An 18,026-nucleotide genomic window follows, 5' to 3' on the forward strand; every position below is an offset into this window, starting at 1 on the left:
ATTTTGTTAAAAAAAATATTGCAGATTCAATTTATAAGATGCTATTAAATTCATAGATTCAATCTTATTTTTAATAAAAATATAATAAATTAAAACTTGATTGATCATGCGTACTTTGAATCTATTTGCCATATCAAATCACTCACCATTTCCTGCAGCTATCTTGGATTGCAATCATCCTTAAAATTACAGGAGTTCGAGAGCTGAATTGAAAGACTAAGGAGTACTCAATGGAAATTTTAGCTTGAAATTGCTAATACATAACAACATTCATGTGTTTCTCATAAAATTCAATATATCTTACATTTCTAGGTCCCCCCGAAGTAATTTACATTCAGCTATTAAGATAATGCATCTTTTGGCTGAATTATGCATCTTCACCGAGCTTGGACCTTGTTTATTGTCACCTTATTTCTCCTGCAGTTGATCATTGGTTCAGATCTTTAATCATGTTGGTGTGTGTTTTTTCCCCTCTACACCTAGTGATCTAAAGTGTGCATAAGTGCCCCAAAATTGACTCGCCTTTCTTAGCCACATTCATATTGCTGTTTTGTTATCAATGCTGAACCATAAATAGAGTTGAGACCATGAGGTGATATTCAGTGTATGTGTTTTGCCCAGCATCACTACCAAATGTGTGAATTCAAGTCCAAGGCCACAAAATGATACCATATAGCAGAGTTTATTATCCTGATGGTTGCAAAAATGTGCACTTTGTACAGAGATAGGATCATATTATTAGTCTTCTACCGACCTTGTAACCTCGTCACAGTCACTTCATTTGGAGTGCAGGGCTGTTTCCCAGCTGATGATGAGTCTGTTTCTACAATATATCTGTCTGTGTAAAAACCAGGTTGCTTTGGTGGAGGCAGCATTGGATTCTCACTGAACAACATTAGAAGAACAGATGACATGGAGGGCCTGTCCTCTGGGCGCAGTTGAACGCACAAGAGACCCACTCGAATGCATCTCACCACTTGTGAATTTGGTGATTGACCCTCCATGAAGACATCCACTAGTTCTATGGGCCGCCCTTCATTCCATAATTTCCATGCCTGGAACAATTCCAACTGGTTTTAGAATCCAACTGGAAGCTAGTTTGAAAAAATAGACAAAATTCAGGTCTGAACTCACATGTCCTACAAGATTGAGGTCATGGTCAGGATGATAAAATCCTCTGTTTCTCTTGCCACTCACTATCTCTAAGACCAGCACTCCAAAGCTGAAGACATCGGATTTCGTAGAGTAGAGACCATCTATTACATATTCAGGAGACATATAGCCACTAATGCAGCAATCAAAGAAAAAAAATGTAAGATATCAAAATATGTGTGTGTGTGTGTGAGAGAGAGAGAGAGAGAGAGAGAGTATTTTCATATTTTGTACTCACTAAGTTCCGATGACCCTATTTGTGCTAACTTCTGTTTGATCATTTCCAAATGTTCTTGCTAAGCCAAAGTCCGAGATTTTGGGATTCATATCGTTGTCAAGGAGGATGTTGCTGGCTTTGAGATCCCTGTGAATGATTCTCAACCTTGAATCTTGATGAAGATAAAGAAGTCCTCGTGCAATCCCCACTATAATGTCGAAGCGCTTCTGCCATGTAATTGAAGTACCTCTTGTTTGATCTGGACCAGTTGAATTCAAGTTTAAAATCAAAAGGTGAAAATCTGTTCTCTGCCAAACAATGAAGTAATCAAAAGGTTGAGAGTGGTTAACTGAAAATAAATTTGTCTAAACTTTTGTTAGGCATGTACTCATAGATCAGCATCCTCTCTTCTTCATGAATGCAACATCCCAAGAGCCCAACGAGATTCCGGTGTTGAAGCTTGGCAATCAAGATAACCTCATTCTTAAACTCCTTAAGACCTTGCCCTGAATCTTCAGAGAGCCTCTTCACAGCTATTTCTTGCCCTGTTGGGAGCTCGCCCTACAGTTTTTTTTATCATATGATTGTTGATATTAGCCAATAGGCCCATTTCTTTCTTTCCATACTACAATTACCAGTGAAGATGTGATAGGAAATTACCTTGTAAACAAGACCAAAACCACCCTGTCCAATCTTGTTTGCCAAAGAGAAATTATTAGTGGCCACTTTAATGGTAACCAAATCAAATAAAGGCAACTCAAGATCTTCCTCTCCAATGTCCCGACTGAAACTTTGGTTTGGATTATCTACTCCCAAAGCTGCCAAATAGGAAAATGATCAAATAAAATACTCAATTTGGATACTAATGTTTATGATAAAGAGGAAACTGTTCTTAGATAAGACATTCTAAGGGACTTCTTTATCCTCTCAAGAAGGTGTCTATGGCAGCAGCATTAATGATCGGAAGTTCAAAAAATTTTCACAGGAGCAAGACTGCTTATATAGATCTCATTAGCTCATCCATCCTCCCTGCAATTCAAAGGTGTCTCACATATCTCTCAAATCTGTTTGCTTAGTATAACTTTAGCAGGCAAGGAAAACATTTTCCTTATGCATGTGGCTAAAACCTCCCACATGGTTGAGATGAGAGATTTGGGATTTAACTTGGGAGGGGTTGAAATTTCTGTTTCTTTTGACATCTATAGAACACAGGTTCAATGAATGCTGAACTTGGATTCAGCTACCGAATTGAAACTCAACTGCTTTCTGAACATTTATATGGATAGCTGTTATTAAAGATCTTGATGGAGATATCTGACATGTTGTTAGATAGTTAACGAAGTAACTTTGAGAAAGAAGTTGTGATTGTTTGACACCCAATGTTCAATTGTGCACTCAAAGTTACAGTGGCTGTGTAGTTTTATCATTGTCAACTAAACATTTAAAGGGTATTAACTACTGAATAAAGAGTGCAATGGCAGTTCAATGTTTACCTCTCCTCCTAGAAGTTCTCCTCCTGACAACACACCAGCTCACCACTAAACCCAACAGAAGAGCTGATGAAATTACCATCATCAGAGGAAACACCAAGGTTTTCTTGTTCTTGGAGTCTGACCATATAAGAGAACACACTAACAACTTAGCATGTAGCGTATAAAGAGCAAATAGATAGCATGCTACTTAATGAATAAGAAACAAAGAAAAGAATTATCTCAGTTAGCTGACTTTGGCTTTCTGATCACCCCTTCTATTTCATCCCCAAAAGATCTGCCAGAGTCTCAAAATTTTGATAGAGAATAAAAATTATCACCTCTATATGGATCTGATTCACTGAATTGGATATATCATCCAGTGGGTTCAGACTGTTTTGTGATTATAGTGCAGTTGGTATGATGAGGAAACAAGGGGAGCTGCAAGGGTCCAGAGTTCTGATAAGAGTCCAATTTTAGATACATGTACAAGAATGAGAGCAGAATGGAAGCCTAGCCTCCACTCCCTTCCCTCATATGCCCAACATCTTAGGCCAGGGGGAAGCTGGAGAATTCATCTGCACTCCTGCCTTCTATGTAACTAATAAGCCAAATTGGCCATTGCTATAGAAAGGCTCAGACTTGAATACTGAGATTTCACAGTTGTTTTATAATGGTAACTCTGTTGAATCCACGGCAAACACTTACCAAGTTCAGAAGCAGCCATCCGAATGTGAAGGACTTGCCCACCTTCATTGTACCTTCTAATGTCTTTCAAGTCCCCAAACCAGACCACACAGGCACTAACATCAGTGTTCGCATAGGCCACACATGAACAGTTGCTCAGACAAGCCTTCTCACACTCCGCTGGACTCGCTACGGTCCTGTTCAAATATGAAGCGTCTGGCAGCTTCAACCCTTTGAATTTCCTAAACCCCTCGCCAGCTCTGCAATTCAATGGCTTCCGAGCAACACACCCTGCAGAAGTTTGACGTGCGTTCCAGTCCTGGGGCGACTTGGGCGTGAACCCAAATGGGCATTCACAAATCGTTTGGTCAACCAACTTACAGATACCATAAGGACCACACATGTCATAGTTATCATCACATTCATGGCCGTTTAGTGTTATGATATCCTTCCACGCACCAATCCTGGGGTTCCATACAATGTGTTGGATTAAGCCTGACTGGTTCAAGACGAACCTTGAAACAGTAGAATTGTCTTCTTCAAAGGAATAGTAGACATGGGTTGAATTGAATACAAAGATAGGTTTGAAGACACCGTTAATAGTTTTAATCTCGGGACTCCCAGCAAACCTAACACCGTCCCAAGGCCCACTACGAAACTTCACCTCTGATCCCTTACGAAGAACTACTTGGGGAAGCCCTTGGTGGTCAACTTTGTAGGTGAATTCTCCTGTGGATGGATCTTGCGTACTCTTCCATGCAGTCAGGTACCAGTCCAGTCCAGTAGCTAAATTGGACCCCAGTTTCATGCCCGGTATTATAGTATCGCATGGATAATCAAAACTCTGCCAAATAAAGCTTCCTGAATTGTTATCACTCCAACCATCTTTCACAACAAGGTTTCCAGTGTTCAACAGCTGCAAAACCGGACTGGTTCCTGAAGAATTCGAAGACCATACAATGATTCCGGACTCTGAGTTCTGGATGACTATGTTGCCACTGGAAGTGATTCTGAGGACACCGGATGAATTGGTGAGTGGGTTGTTTTTGTTGGCCACCCAAACAACTGTTTGCTCTGGAACATTCTTGAACCATATTCCTATGTAACGGTTAATGGAATTCCAGGGACTGAAGAAGCCTAATTCAAAGCTTTTATCATTTGAAACAAGAGTTTCACCATGGTCTCTGAGTGTCTGGTTCGGAGTCATGGTGTCGAGGGCAACCGAGGAGTTGAAGAAAAAGAAACAGAAGAGCATGAAAGAAAGGAACTCCATGGTCGATCAAGATTATTGGAAATCCTGGAGCAATACAACAAAAATAGAAGACCTGGGAGTTATCCATACAACTGCAATGAATAAATTCTATATTGAAATGTAGGATTTGGACAGAAACCTGTATTGTAATTAGCGGGCCAAGCCGTGGACGAAGAATATAGACCCCATGGTTAGAATTCCACAGCCACATAAAAACTGGGTTCCATTTCTCCTAGCACGCCAACTGATTAGTCAGAATTCCCATAAATGCTGCTCGATCGCTATCATCTTGCCGTTCAAACACACTTATTCCACTACCAAAATGCTCCCCTCTGCCCATGCAATGACACAGCATGCCTGTGCCCGATCAAGAAAATTGAAACTAGTTTTTGCTTTAAAAATGACGATCATAAAAGGAAAATGAACTCAACGATAACAAGATTTTGAATATGTTGGTGCCTTTTGTTAAAAATAGGAAGCTATTTGTGACAAAGTGACCTCTTTTTTCCCTACAGGTTCTAAGCGGATTTTGATTTGTCTTATCAGGCTCATCAAAAGGTTTAATAACATTAATGTGGACCAATCAGAGTAGTGAAGTGGACCAAGAGTGGCTGGTAGAAGTAATAAATGCATTAGCTTGGGCGCATACATCTAATAATTAAGTAGGACCGAGTCTAAGATTTGATTTCAAAGTTAGGATTTGATTTGAGTTTTATTGGCCATCCCAACTTAATCATATATAAAATAAAAATAAATTTAGGTGTTTTGGGGAGTTATTTTCTGCTTCCCTTTTTTTGAAAAATAACTTATATATAAAATATAATAATTATTAGAACCTCACTCCAAAAAGATAATGATTTTTTAAAATTGTTTTAAAAAATGGATATTAAAATTTTTATTATTATCTCAGACTTTACAAATTTTGAAAGTGATTTTTAATAACATAAAGTAAATTCTTTTTTTTTTTTAAGTTACAAATTTATAGTGATTTTTAATTTTTATTTTTTTGTACTAATTGACATCTTTTATAAAATCATGAAGATAAAAATTGTGATAATTTTAATTTATTTATTTGAAAATTATATTTACTTTACTAAATATGTAATTTGTAATTAAGGTTGATAGACAAGCACATGGGAATCTAGACTTTGTGTGCCTCAGGATGGAGCCATGAGAACTCACTTGCCATAAAAATCTTTCTTATTATGATGCCAAGACTCGATCTAGTCAATCCATAACAATGCAGCCCACATACAACTACATGTACAAGACAAAATATAAAAGAAATTACTTTCTAACGTGTGTTATTCCACGTACCATATAAGTAATCAAGACTAACAATAAACATGCATGAAGTCTATGGAGAGACTTTTTGCCTTACCTGTACAATATGATATTTAGATCGGTAGTTAAAACCCTCACGAGTTGCCCACATTTTGGAGATCCATCTCAGCTTATGCTTTATCACTTGTCTTGGTAGTTCCTAGGCTTCCAACTTCTCCTCCAATGCTGCCCGATGCCCTACACACTTTGTCCTTGCTTTAGATGCTGCAAAGTGGTCAATGCATCTCTGCAACATAATCCCATGTCCACAAGTAGGGGTCACATCTCCATGCATCAGTAACCTAAATAACTTCTCGCACATGTCAATCACGAGTCCATGCCTTATGTCTCAACCAACCAATCCCATGTATCTTTGCATGCTCCCCTTCCTTCAATTTACATTCTTTAGCTAACTAGCTCCCGTGCCATGCTCACATGCACTCACATGTTTATGGTTATATATACCTTGCCATGTTAACACCTGCTGGTAATAGAGCCTCTCATCATGTGTTGTAGGGTCTCATGACATTGGTCATACCCATGACTCATGCATGCGGCTTTACTCATGTGCAATCTATGCATTTATATCTTCCGTCTCTCACCTCTTCTCAATGACAGCCCACATTTGATAGGTATCATGGTTCGTTCATAACTTCATATATGTTCATGCTTCTATACCTTGCCCAAGCCATTGTGCATTAGGATGTGTGCAAGTTTTAATGGTATGTTGCACTTGTTCATGGAGAGGCTAGGTGTGCCCATGTTATGTTGTAGTCCACATCCTTAGGTTTCTTCAATTGAGACTATGATTGGCATCCTTTTTTTAAAGAATTTTTTGAATCATTTCCCATTTGCTAGGAGATATCATAGATGCTTTCACAAACACAAGAGATATTTTCTCTAATTATAAAAATTCTAGAAAAATTAATATCTCATCATTGGAAAATTCTTCTTAAACTTCCAAAAATGTAAGAAGCCTTAAAACATGAACATCCAATACTTACCGTGTCAAGCCCAATTAAGTATTTGTGTGACAGACATTGTATGTTGTCATTGTCATACACCATGCCCTCAAGTCATACAAAGTGTATGGGCAATTTTTGCTCTTATAGCATTACTCATTGTCCATCATGCATAGTCTTGTTACACTCATGCCACTCAGCCTTATTTCTGATCCCCAGCATACCTCTCTTGAAGTTGCACCATCTATCATGAGTAAGTTTCCAAGCCACAACACCTTCAATTTAGGCATGCCACCACTAATATACTTTGACCCACATGGGTGCAAGATGGCACCACACATGTCCATGTCATGCCTTCCAAATGGCTAAGGTGCTATCTATTAGACTATAGGGTAGGATCCAAATAGGGGTAACCGAATCATGGTATCCTTGAATTCCATTTGACCAAGTCTTCTATGCTAATAATCTACTTTGCTTGTATGTCACAAATTGTTTGTACCAGTCCGTGACCACCGCACAAGTTGTGTTGTTGCATTGGAACTCTAGACGCATGACATATAGGACCCAATTCATTTAAAGTTGTCGTAGATGAAGAAGGCAGGTGTTTAGGGATTGGCTAGCCCTTAAATATGGGTCTTTGGCCCAAATTGAAATGTCTACCTTCGGGCTTTTAAGGACCCACAGCCTTTATTACCTACTTAATTCAATGATATGCACCACTTGTAGCTGGAATTTCCGCAGCTACGAGGGGAAAAAAAGCCTAATAACTTTTGTTAATTTGGAAATGAAGAAGCAGTTTTTCTGTGAGTTCAAAAGTACGTATGAGGGGTTTTTGTAACGCAAACCAACCAATCGATCACTTGTCATATTCAGTTGGCAGGTTATATTTGGTATGGCCAATTCTAGATACATTGCGTTCTGTGTCTTGTTAGATGCAGCAGCTTTAAGCAGTAATTCACACTATTCACTATTCCAACCTAATTACACTCTCCTGACTTTCTTATGGTAGGCAGAGGTAGACTTAAAGCCATGTCCAGTGATGTTGAGTTTGACCTTGATTCAGGGCACCAAAATGCGATGCTTGCTTGGCATTTTGTGGGATGTTTTTCCTTTTATATGGCCTCTAGTTACACTGCACAAGGTTGATTTTAGCTTCAATGATTGATGGCCTCAAGTTACATTGGCGTTGATTCAGCTTTTATAGTGGTGGTAAGAAGTCAGCCCAGCTCTTGGGCGGAGAGGTGTGATGTATAGCTTCAATCTTGGCCAAAAATCACCATTGTCATTTAATGATTACAACAAATATTGAAGTAATTTTTATTTTTTTTCTGAAATTTATACATTTAGGAAATTTGGCAAAAGAAATTTGATAGCACATAGTCATAGCTTTGGGATGGAAATATACAGAGAGTAGGGACACTTTTCTATCTGGCATGTAACATTGTAACAGTTAATTCATTTGAAGTAGCAGGTCGTTTCCCAGTTGATGAAGAGTCGGTATCAACAGGAAATCTTTCCGTGTAAAAACCAGGTTGTTTGGGATGGGCAAGAATTGGATTCTCACTGTCCAACATTAAAACAACCCATGACATAGTTGGCCTGTCTTCGGGTCGTTGTTGAACACACAAGAGACCCACTTGAACACAGAGCAACACTTCTGCTTTGTGTAATGGACCCTCCATTAGAACATCCACTAATTCCATTTCCCGGCCTTCATTCCATAGTTTCCATGCCTAAAAACAATTCCAACTTGTTTTTTTAGCATCAAACTGGAATTTTGAAATAAAAGATGAAAATTTACAAGAGAAGGAGAACTATTGGTCTAATGACTGAAAGAAATAAGTCAGTTTAGACTCACATGTCCCAGAAGGTTGAGGTCATGGTCAGGATGATAAAATCTCCTGTTTCTCTTGTCACTCACTATCTCTAAAACCAATACCCCGAAGCTAAAAACATCAGACTTCACTGAAAAGACCCCATCTATTGCATATTCAGGAGACATATAGCCACTACATGCAACATTCAAAGCAAAATATCATGTACTGCAATATATGTGAGAAAGAAAGGGAGGAAGGAGGAGACAGAGCTGTACTTACTAAGTTCCCATGACTCTCTTTGTATTTGCTTCTGTTTGATCACCTCCAAATGGCCTTGCTAAGCCAAAATCTGAATTTTTTGGGTTCATTTCACTGCCGAGAACATCACTGGCTTTGAGATCCATGTGAATGATTCTCAACCTTGAATCTCGATGAAGATAAAGAAGTCCTCGTGCAATTCCCACTATAATGTCAAAGCACGCCCCCCAATCAAGTGAAGCACCCCCTGTTTGATCTGAGCAGTTTGATTCAAGTTAAATACTGTAATATTTCCTTAGGCAAACAACAAAAGATAGAAAAGGTTGAGAGGGTTAACTGAAAATAAACAAGTCCAAATTTTTGTTAGGCATGTACTCATAGATCAGCATCCTCTCTTCTCCATGAATACAGCATCCCAATAGCCTAACCAGATTCCGGTGTTGAAGTTGGGCAATTAAGATAACCTCATTCTTGAACTCCTTCAGACCTTGCCCTGAATCCTCAGAGAGCCTCTTCACAGCTATTTATTGTCCTGTTGATAGCTTACCCTACAATTGTTTTATCATAACCATTGATATCAGCCAATAGACCCAACAAAAATTTGTAGTTTTTTCATATGATTAAATGAAACGGTAAGATTCAATTTTCCTTCTGCATTGGAACTCCTGTAAATGTGGTAGAAAATTACCCTGTATACAGCACCAAAACCACCCTGTCTAATCTTGTGTGTGAAAGAGAAGTCGTTAGTGGCAGCTCTAGATCTTACTCTCCAATGCCATGATTGGAACCTTGGTTTGGATTTTCCACAGTGTCAGCTGTCCAATTGGGAAATAATCAAATAAGATCCAAAAATACACACATTTGTAAGGGGGTGACAACACAATCTCTCAAAATATCACCAGAAAAAAGGCCAAAAAGAAAATAAATAAATAAATAAATAAATAAATTCCTCTTAAATTTTATATGCTTATGAATAGAGAAAAAAAATAAGTATATGACTAATTGGATGAAAGCCACTTAGGAAGCTCAAGTGTTTCTAATTAAAAGCGTTTTTCCTAACTACTAGTTTCAGATCATTAATCCTTCAAACTATCAGTTAGGCTGGTTTTGACTATGCTTTCTTTCAAAGGTTGGTGATTTGGTCTAAACTTAATTAGGTGCCTTTGCCAGTTGCCTTAAGAGATTTGTAAGTTTCTTAATTCAAACAGAGATGAGCATTCAATTAATCAGGTACCCCACCACATTTGTCGGTTTTTAGTATGAATTTAGTGGAGAAGAAAAACATTTCCGCTTTCACACATGGCTAAGGAACTCCCACTTTGAATTAGATAAGATTTTGGATTTTGGAATTGAAAGTTTGTGCTTTCAGAATGTGTAGGGAACACAATTTTGTTGCATTGCTAGTTTAAATTGAAAAATCTACTTTCACTTGTATTTTGCATCCAAAGAAGATGGAAAGGAGGGAACTCAAATTCAAGTCCACAGTTAGAACTCCTTAGCACCCAAGTTAGGTTGGCAATAATGCTGCTCTATGAAAAAATGGTGACTAGAGGAATGAGGTTTGGGATTTGTTGTTTGCTCCAAGAAAAATGTCCGAAGTTGTGTTGGCTCTTTGATGTTGGCCTAAGAAATTAATGCAAGATTGTAAGTAGGCTCAATGTTGTTGGCTCGGGGTTTGGTGTGTGACTTGAACTATATAAAAAGGATTAATTTGACCTTAAAACAAATATAAAATCATAGAAGATATTGAAAGCCTAGAGCAGGGACCTAAGGCTTGTCAGAAAAGGTCCGACTGTATTCACGGGCAATGTGCAATTCATCCACTATTCCAAGGATCCAACTTTTGACCTGATCATTTTATTCTGGAAGGGTAGACGTGTACTAATCTTGCCCGATAAATATTTCACAAAAAACCTCACAGACTATTAGTTTTGGTAGTCAGTTTTTTAATAACAAAAACCAAAACTAAGAAAAGAAAAGGCTTCAATTTACTTGTGGGCCAAGATGTTGAAAAGTTAGCAATGACTTTTCAATAGGTGCAAGAGTCATGGCTCTGAAAATGGCCAGCTATCTTGTCTGTGAGAATGAAGGGTGAAAAGGACAACTAGATAGGGGAGTCATTAAGCAAATAAAGCTTAAAAAAAAAACAGCCCAGTGAGATGATTTTGGCTTTACCACTTTCACATTATTCCAAAAGCTTCGGTTCAAATCTTTTCCTGACAGGAGACTTAAGGGAGATATAGGAACTTAATTATTGTCAATGCCCCATCCCATTTGAAGGCTGAAGCAATTATCTGCATACAGCCTGTTACACTAGCCAGGTTAGATTCAGATATGGGTCTTCTTGAGTTGTTTGAGATTGAATTATGTATACTACAGACACTTACCAAGTTCAGAAGCAGCCATCAGAATATACAGGTCTTGCCCACCTTCACTGTATGCTCTAATATCAAGCAAGTCCCCAAAACAGAGCACGCAGCTGCTAACCTTAGTTTTAGCATAAGCCACACAGGAACAATTGCACAAGCAAGCATTCCCACATTCCTCACTTTTTATTGTCATGTTCAAATACGAGTTGTCTGGCAACTTCAACCTTGAAACCTTCCTAAATCCCTCGCCAGCACTGCAATTCAATGGCGTCCTAGCAACACAACCATCAGAGGTTTGCCGCTGGTTCCAATTCTGTGGCGACTTGGGTGTGAACCCATCTGGGCAATGACAGAACCACTGGTCTTCAAAGTTATAGATACCATAAGGACCACACTTTTCATAGTCATCGCAGTCATTAGCGTTCAGTGTTGTAATTGGAACCCATCCCCATCCTCTTGGCTCCATGTGAGGTATTGGAGCCAGCCCGACTGGTCCAACACGAACCTTGAAATTATGGAGTCATCAATGTTGTCGTAGGAATGGTAAATATGGGTTGTATTGAGTACAAACCTAGGTATGAAGACTGTGTTTTGTTGCAGTTCAGGACCCCCACCAAACCTAACACCATCCCAAGGCCCACTGCGAAACTGCACCTGAGATCGTCTACGAATAACTACCGCCGGAAGGCCTCGATGGTCGAGTTTGTAAGTGAAATCTCCATAGATGGATCCTGTTTACTCGTCCATGAAGTCATATACCATTCCAGTCCAGTTTCTAAGTTGGACCCCATTTTCATGCCCGGTAATATAGTATCGCATGGATGATCAAAACTCTGCCAAATATAGCTTGCTGAATTATTGTCACTCCCACCATCTTTTACAACAAGATTTCCAGTGTTCAATAGCTGCAAAACCGGACTGGTTCCTGAAGAATTCGAAGACCATACAGTGATTCCGGACTGAGAGTCCATGATGACTATGTTGCCACTGGAGGTGATGGTGAGGACACCGGATGTATTGGTGAGTCGGTTGTTTTTGTTGGCCACCCAAACAACTGTTTGCTGCGGAACATTGGTGAACCACATTCCGATATAACGGTTGCTGGAATTCTCGGGACTGAAGAAGCCTAATTTGAAGCTACTGCCTGCAGAGACAAGAGTTTCAACACCATCACGAAGAGTCTGGTTTGGAGCTAAAGTGTCTAGAGCAACCGAGTAATTGGAGAAGAAGATACAAAAGAAAATGAAGTGAAGGAGCTTCATAGATGATCCTGTAGGGACCCCTCCCTCTGGCACCTCACAATGACACGTGGCACGCATCGTCATCCGAACCACCACCATCCGGATTCCCCTAAAGATATGCATGAGGCAGTTCTCCTATCCGGATCACCTCAAGGAAAGGCAAAAGACGTTTCAACTTCTCATATCCAAGGAAAAGCAAACGTCGCTGGCAAAGCACAGACATCCGGACAAACTTCATAGTGTATCCGCTCCATACATCCGGGCAATAAGCATGTGCCACCCGGATATAATCATCCGAATCATCAATCAAAGTAAAGCAAGTCTTACACGCTATCACGACAGCCAGCTATGGCCCACATCCCATCACCTGCAGAATGAGAAGACAAGAGGAAATGACAGCAAGTCACTTCCCACGATCATTCTACATAATCACTTCCCACGATCTCTGACAGCCGCATCACCTACCATGGTTTCTGACAGCCGTTCGTAGGGTGATAATGCTCCTACTGACACCTATTGTCATCATCACAACATAAAATATCTCCTCACCATTAATGAGAGGAACAGTACCCCTGAAGCTGTATATATATGCCTTCGCACGAAGAAGAAGGGGATCCCCTGGTAACCTCTTGATACCTAGTAAAAGGCCAACTGATTTATATATCTTTCTTACCATGACTAACAATATCATCGGAGGGTGCATCCGGACACCCTGTCCGGATGCCTTCTTGCAGGAATGACGACTGGATCAAGAACCTTTATGAGTTGAGATCACGCGTCTATCCATCTGTCAACTACCTGGATCACCAAAGACGCGAGGTAACAACATTGGCGCCGTCTGTGGGAACTTTTTTTACTTTGATTCAGTCACTGAAAAAGATGGCAACACCTTCCCGAAGCCGGTCGTCTGGTAGGGAAGAGGATGATAATTTTGAGTGGCGCCTAGCCATCGAAAGGAGACAGTTGGCAAGCGAAAGACAACTAAAAGCTCTCCTCCAGGAGACAGAAAGATTGAGAGAAGAAAACGCTGTGTTACGCATCCAGGCTTCAACATCAGGGCCTCAGCGACGACAGCGATCGAGGGGCCAAGTAGCAAACTCAAGGCCTCAACAAGAACCGGAGTCAATATATCCTGGGACAACAGGAGCTATCCCAGGAGCACGCTACGCAAGACCTCATGAGCCAAGCACGCCTATGCCTCGAGCTCCCCGTGAGGAAAGCTCAGACTCTACTCACTTTTCAGCAAAAAGACAACGTGATAAAAAATCCCAGTTGTCAAATTCAATGCAAACAAGACTAGGCCCACAAGTGTGGACCCGCATTTTTCACGTGCGCCCCCACTCGATCGGCGAGACTCGCTTTTTATTAGTGAAAAATTAGTTTTTGGAAAAAAGTTGGAGTCGCCACTTATTTTATTTTTATTTTTGAAGGGAAAATAAAACAAGAAATAAAACCCTAAAAAAATGACTCCATAATTTTTGGAAAAGCGTGTCTTTGAAAAACCCGAGTCTAAGTCCGGGGATTAGGTTACCTATTGGGAAGGTACCTCTAGGAGGTAGCACCCCTCTAAGCCCTAAAGAGGTCTCTACTGACAAAGTTAAGGGAAGTGTGGCAATTAATCAGTTAATTATAGATACCTAAATAGGCTAGGTGATTTTAGAGAGTGGCATGCCAAACACAATCAAATTGCAACAAAGGAGAGTGAGGATGCGTACCTGAACTGCTCTTCAAGCGCTATCATAAAATATAAAAGTTAGTGTAGAAATGTAGCACACAACATTTGTGGTATTCAAGCAAATCAGGCATATATCAAGACATCCAAGAATCACGTCAAATATGGATATGGTCATCAACGGCATACAAGTCCATAGAGTTCTAAAAAATAGATGAGAAGAGAGCGTACCTGGATAGCAAGCTAGTACTCCTCTATGGGAATCTAGAGCATCTCAACAATAAATACGAAACAAATTCATGTATATCATCAAGAAGAATAAAAAATCAACATATCAAGCAAACAATATTGAAGAAGGTATCATGAATGTCGAGCCCCCACCAAAGCCCTAATTAATCTTGCATGAGTTGGTTCCATAAATTCCATGATTTGGAATTATGAAATTTATTCATGCTTATTGAAAATCAAGAAAAACACAAAAAAATAGTTAAAAATCAAATAAAACGTTGAAAGTGCATACCCGAAGGAAAGTGGCAGCAAATAGCATGTTAAAACTGGGATTTTATACCTAGAAAGAGTTTGGGGGTAATTCCCTAAAGTTAGGGTTATTTGGATGAAAACGATTTTGAAAACACAATTCAAAACGCGTAAAAGCACGAGGAGAACAGGAGGATGCAAGAGGAAAATGGTATTGTGCTCTAGAACGGTCTTCAGAGGAGATCTGCTGGAATTGATTCTGATGGCTTCTGTTGATGTTGACTTGGAATGAACTGCTGTTGAAACTGATGAGGTTGTTGCGGAAATTTGTTGTTGTTTTCTCTTCAAAAAGGTCCCTGTGTTCAGAAGCCGCAACTGGGCATCCCAAAATCATCTAGATATAGGTCACAACCTTCATTAGGCGCCTTGGCGGTTTATTGGCATGTCTTAAAGCTCCTTATTGACATTTAAAACATAACCAGAAACAACTTTTCCTACTCCACAGTGCTTATGGAATTCTTGAAAATCTGGAACATAACTGTGAGTAATCTTGGAAACAATTAGGCAATCTGTAGGTTCTTCACTTGCTCTCATCGTTAAGTTACCCCAACCTTTCTGAAACCTGGACTTGCTACCTCTGATTCACTTGGAGATCATCAACAAGAGGACAATCAAGGTAAAGTGAGCCCACTGATTCTTATTCATGCTGGTCAGATGCTAACTTGCTGATGTGTTCTGTCAAACTAAACAAGCCCACTGGTGGGTTCTATTGAATTGAGAAACATTATATTTACTCTCAAATTTAAATCTTTTAACCTGAATTTAGAATCAGCAGCGCCATTAGAGTCACTGACAGTGGCAAGCTTCGATTTGTGTTGCTTGTCACTTGCTCTTTTTAATACTCTCCACCTTATTCTCTTCCACCTGTAGTTTGGTTGTCAATCATTTCTTCTCTTCTTCAAACTCTCTAATCTGTGCCCTTGACTTCTCAATCTGAAATTCTGGAGCAGCTTGTTTTTCTCGCAGAGACTCAGTTTCTGCTGCATTGGATTTTCTCTTCAAATCCTCATTTACAATTTTTAGCTGCTCATTCTCTTTCATTAGCTTTGCAATTTCATCAGCTTTTACCTGAGCTTGTCTTGTAGCCTCCCCCCTAGAGTGCAGTTTCCAGCATCTTCAATTTGCTCAGCTAAGTTACCTTCGATCTCTGGGACTGTCCAGTTCATTTCTGTTTTAATATCAGGTACACATTTTTAATCATCTTGTTATGGAGGTCAATGGTAGAATTTTTTTTTTGATGAATAAAGAGACAATATATTAATGAAAAGAGGCACTTCAAGGAAGCACCCCTAAGTATACAGGAGGTATACAAAAAAACCTTTACCCATGGCCTATCCAATCAACAAAATCTACAACTGAAGTGGGACCAGAAACAAAAAGACCCCTGGACCACGCCCACAGATTACAAAGTAAAACCGATTTACACCCCTGAAACGTATGCTCTACATTCTCAAAAGCCCTACTGTTTCTTTCCTTCCAAACAATCCAAAAGAGGCACAAGGGTGCTGCACGCCACACTTTCCTCCTTTCCTTTCCCACACAAGGCCCTAGCCACCCCAATAACGCTTCTCTTATTGAATAGGGGAGCACCCATGAAACTCCAAATAGAGAGAAAAGAAAGCTCCATAAACATCTGGCCAGCCCACAATGCAAGAGTATGTGATCAATGGATTCTTCCTCTACCAAACACAAATAGCATCTATTAGCCAAGGAGAACCCTCTTCTTTGAAGACGATCCAATGTTATGGACTTTTTCCATGTGGCCTCCCAAACAAAAAAACTTACCCTCGGCGGCACCAAAGAATTCCAAATGATATTTGCAGGAAATTCTTCACGTCTTTCCGGGTCCAAGTCCTTGTAAAGAGACTTAACTGAGAATCTTTTGTCCTTTGCCTTAGTCCAAATTACTTCATCTTCCACATCACTGTAAACTCTCCTCCCTTGCAACCTCAAAAGAAGGCGCTCCACCTCAATTACCTCCCAATCATTAATACTCCTAGAGAACCTAGGAGCCCACACTCCCCCTCCAGAATGACTCCATACATCCGCTACCCAAGCCTCCTTATCCAAGGATATAGCATATAGAGAAGGAAAAAGGGAATACAACTTATCATCACCACACCACTTATCCTCCCAGAATCTAATCCTCCTACCATTTCCCACAGCATAAGCCAAATTGTTGCCTACCGCTTCCCACCCTCTCCTAATCGCTTTCCATAACCCAACCCCAAAACTTCCTCTCACAACACAAGACCTCCAACCGCCCTCTTCTTCCCCATACTTTGCACTTATGACTTGCCTCCATAAAGCTTCCCTTTCCACCGCAAAACGCCAACTCCACTTACAAAGGAGAGCCTTATTTAGCAACGCCAAGCTCCTCACACCCAAACCGCCCTTTCGTTTATCTGAACATATAATAGACCATTCCACTAAATGAGGCTTCCTTTCCAATGCCCCACCACCCCACAGAAAATCCCTTTGGATACGCTCCAATCTCAAACTCACGCTTCTTGGCATCTGAAACAGGGACATACAATAGATAGGCATGCTGGACAGAGTGCTCCTGATCAAGGTCATTCTGCCCCCCTTGGAGATATACTGCCTTTTCCAAAAAGAAAGCCTCTTCCTCAACCTTTCCTCAACTCCGTCCCAAGTAGCCACCTCCTTGAAACGAGCCCCCAAGGGAAGACCCAAATAAGTAGAAGGAAGCCTGCTAACCTTGCATCCAAACTCAAGCGCCACCTCCTCTACGTTCTCCACTCTTCCCACCGCAATGATTTCACTTTTGTCTAAATTCACCTTCAACCCTGACATTGCTTCAAACCACATAAGGAGCCAACTCAAATAGGACACCTGATCAGTGGAAGGCTCACAAAAAACTAAGGTGTCATCCGCAAACAGCAAATGAGTGATCTCCACTCCCCCCCCTCCTCTACCACTGAGATGCCACCCCGACAAAAACCCCCCCTCCTTTGCTCTCTTCAGCAAGCAACTAAGAGCCTCCATAACAATCACGAACAAGTAGGGGGAAAGGGGATCCCCCTGTCTCAAACCCCTAGAACTTTTGAAA

General features: G+C 40.2%; 1 pseudogene; it reads right to left on the bottom strand.

Annotated features, from left to right (window-relative positions):
* Positions 1-250: 250 nt before the first annotated feature.
* LOC104878302 (uncharacterized) lies at positions 251-12,929 on the bottom strand (annotated as a pseudogene).
* Positions 12,930-18,026: the final 5,097 nt, after the last annotated feature.

This window comes from Vitis vinifera, chromosome 10 (assembly GCF_030704535.1).
Source record: "Vitis vinifera cultivar Pinot Noir 40024 chromosome 10, ASM3070453v1".
NCBI classification, from domain to species: Eukaryota; Viridiplantae; Streptophyta; class Magnoliopsida; order Vitales; family Vitaceae; genus Vitis; species Vitis vinifera.